Source organism: Dinoponera quadriceps, unplaced genomic scaffold (assembly GCF_001313825.1).
Source record: "Dinoponera quadriceps isolate SergipeBrazil2010 unplaced genomic scaffold, ASM131382v1 scaffold819, whole genome shotgun sequence".
Lineage (NCBI taxonomy): Eukaryota > Metazoa > Arthropoda > Insecta > Hymenoptera > Formicidae > Dinoponera > Dinoponera quadriceps.
Genome location: NW_014554906.1, coordinates 851 through 4,768, shown reverse-complemented (window position 1 = coordinate 4,768; position 3,918 = coordinate 851).

The window sequence follows — 3,918 nt, the reverse complement described above, 5'->3', positions numbered from 1 at the left end:
TTTGGCTGACCAGGGCGTTCCTTGTCATTCACATTAAAATCGTTGTCTTTGAATCATCTGAACCAATCTCTGCAAATTGTTTCAAGTAGAGCACACGACTTTTAGCCGCAGATTTCTTCGGATGCAGAAAAGTAATGCCTCCCACAAATGCTCTTTCTTTGGTACAAAACCCGACATCTTCTATGTAATAAAAAATTGTGTTCTTTGCACTACGATCTAATATCACGCACTGATTATTAAAATTTATGACAGTACAGTACTTTTATACACATTAACAATCATTTTCGGCCATGTTCATATAACACAACTACTGACCTCTATTAAGCGAACATTAATTCCTCCTTAACCTGACCTCAACAGCGAAAATTAATTCTACCTTATAGATAACACCTTATAGACAACCTTATAGATAATTTACCTTATAGATAACATTAACATTTATTATAAATGAAATGAATATCTTAAACTTGTGACGTTGCAGCTTAAGAGCGCATGTCACAAGGATTTTTGCGAAGCGAGGAGACGCGTTCCCCTCGATTTGTGAGACTAAAAGCGATCGATAGTATATCGATAAGTCGTGAATAATGTCGGACCGACCGACCTAGCGATATTTATGCGAACAGGTGACATCGCGTGTGTCTAGACGTCGTTGAGTAGGAAATGGAAGGGCGATCATCGCGTCCCTTTTGATTGTATTCTCTTGTGTCCCGAGTGGACACGGAAGGACTGCCTACAAGAGGAAGAGTACGAGCGGACCACCACCGTGGAAAGAAAGTGAACAGAGGTCCTCCGCGCTAAGATTGCTTATTTTGCAGGAGTCGCACTTGGAGAGCAATAAATGGGCGGAAGGCGAGAGATCGGCCAAGCCTGATTGTAAGGCCGTTAACGACGAAATGATTCGGGATAAGATGATGAACCTGTGGTGACAGCCTGCGAGCATAGAAAGAAGCAAAGCGCTAGGCGATACGGAAGAAGGTCGTAAACCGCACGCTAACTGTCGAGGAGAGCGTGCAGAGAAAGAAGGAATGAGCGATGTGTGACTATCTCCTGCGGGAGCGCACTCAGTGGTACTTACTCCGAACTGGAACTCTGAAGCCGCGCATATCAAGCCGCGAACCGAGACGCTTTCCGTCCGAAATTTTGTGCAAACCTCGAGCGAAAGAATGAGAGAGAACGAGTGCTAGTGGCGGAGTAGAGAGAGAAGTGCGAACTGAGAAGAGCAGTCATAGGCGACGAGGTCAGCAACCTTAACGGCCAAGGGCCCAGTAGATGACAAGCGAAAATGTAAGATTGCCTTACTTTGACTTGAAAAAAACTGCAGCTGCAGCTCATAAATTGCTTTTCGAAGCTTATGGCAATTATGCTCCATCGGAAAGAACATGCCAAGTATGGTTTCAGCGATTTAAGATTGGTGATTTTGATGTTAATGATAAAGAACGCTCAGGCCAACCGAAAAAGTTTGAAGACACCGATTTGCAGGCATTATTGGACGAAAACTCTACTCAAACGCTCCAAGAATTGTCTGCAGCATTAAATGTTACTCCGATGGCTGTTTCCAAACGTCTACATGCAATGGGAAAAATTCAAAAGGAGGGAAAATGGGTACCACACGAATTAACCGCAAATGCCATTGCGAATCGCTTAAACATCTTTATTTCTCTGCTTGCCAGGCAGAAAAAGAAGAGTTTTTTGTGGCGCATAGTGACTGGCGATGAAAAATGGATATACTTCGATAATCCTAAATGAAGAAAATCATGGGTAGACCCTGGCCAACCATCGACATCCACACCAAAGAGAAATATTCATGGCCACAAAGCAATGCTTTGCATTTGGTGGGATATGCACGGCGTCGTTTATTATGAGCTATTGAGACCGAACGAAAGTATCACGGGGGATCGATATCAATCACAATTAAACCATCTGAATGAAGCATTGTTGGAAAAAAGGCCAGCAGTAGCCAGCAATCGACGTAAAGTCATGCTTTTGCACGACAACGCTCGACCACACGTTGCCAAAGCCGTCAAAGAAACACTGATGCAGCTCGAGTGGGAAGTTCTCCCACACCCAGCGTATTCACCAGACTTAGCTCCTTTGGACTATTACTTGTTCTGGTCGATGCAGCACGGCTTGGTGGATACACACTTCAGAAATTACGAGGATGTGCGAAAATGGATCGACGAATGGATTGCATCAAAAGACCAATTGTTCTATCGTCGCGGAATCTACGCGTTGCCCGAAAGATGGGAAAAATGTATAGCTAGCGAGGGAAAATACTTCGATTAATGTATTTTTTGCTTTTGATGTCGAAATAAATGAGTTTTTTAAACAAAAACCGCAGGAACTAAGTTTATCACCTAATAGTATTTTAACAATCACTTTAATAATTTTCTCGTTCTTACGAGCCATTATAGCCTGCCGTTATTCATGTAAACTTCGATGCTCCACAGTCTTCAATCATTTTGCTAATTATTGCCCTAATCGGTACAAATTTTGACATTGGGACTAATTTTTTCCTCCAATACTTCCATAGTGTTCAATAAAGTTGAATATCCCTCGTATTAAATATAAGCTACTAGGAAAGCAGAAATTTCTATAATTTTCAATGTAGAAAAAATATCCTTTGGAGCAAATTACCACACCGTAGTGTTGCAGTCGTAGAAATAAGAAATAGAGATGAACCCCTAATACTTAAACAAAGACAGTGAAGCTATCGCGGAAGACTGAAAAGGTAAAACCTGCCACTCTCTTATTGACTGTTATTCTACGGTTGCACTGTTGCATAGGTCAGTATAGACCATTCGCTTGTATGTTTTGGTAATATAATATACAACACATACTTAAATTTGTTATGACGTATACATAACATCATATACAATAAGAATTAGGTTTGCCTTGGTTTTACCACACCATCCTTCCTACAATGGCTTTCCTCTCGCGAGCTTATGCTCTATATTTTTATATTTATATTTGAAATTCATTATTGTATAAGAGAATATACAATATAATATTTATAAATAGGAAACTGAAGATATTTAGTTCTTCGAAGTATTTAATCCCTGACAGTTATTGTAACAAAGAGGCTGTTCGAGAATTCATCGAAAGCGATCGGCACATAATTGTTTTTGAAATATCTCAGGAACTTCAGTTCGAGCTGCCTATCGGTCAAAAAGGCGCGGCATTCCAATCAGAAGTATGCTTCTTTTCCATGACGCCAGACCCCACACCGCAGCAGTAACACAACAAAAATTGGCCAATATGCACTAGGCTGTCCTAGAACATCCACCTTAAAGCCCAGATCTGTCACCATGCGACTTCCATATGTTTGGGCCACTCAAGTAAGCCCTCGGTGGACACTCTTCACAACGAACGAGGAAGTATTGCAGGTCGTATGCAATCGGTTTGATACATGTCCGCGAAATTTTATGATACTAGGATTAAAAAATTACCAGACCATTGGAGGAAGTGTATAGATATGATGGGGGACTATGTAGAAAAATAAGAAAAATATAAATTAAAATTGATTTTGAAAAAAATATGGTTTTTTTTTTCAAAAGGCTCAATTATATTTGATCCACCCTCGTATTTTATCAATTTTCTACTAAAAATATAAAGATTACGTAAGAACAGAGTATAAAAATAAATTACTTTATCTGTTAACCTAATAGAATTGTAATAGAGCAGCATAATTGTTATACTGCGACGCTTTTGCTACGTGAGATATATATTAAAGTTTCTAAAACGTATATTTTTCGAACATTCTCACTTTGTTTGAATATAATCAAACCAAGTGAACTTTAAGCGAATGTTCCTCAAAGGTATACGTGCTGCTTGAGATCCTATACTAAAAAATCCTATCATATTTCTGTTAACAGATTGTCAAAATTTATTGCAGATACTGTGCAAAATCAGCTTCTGCAG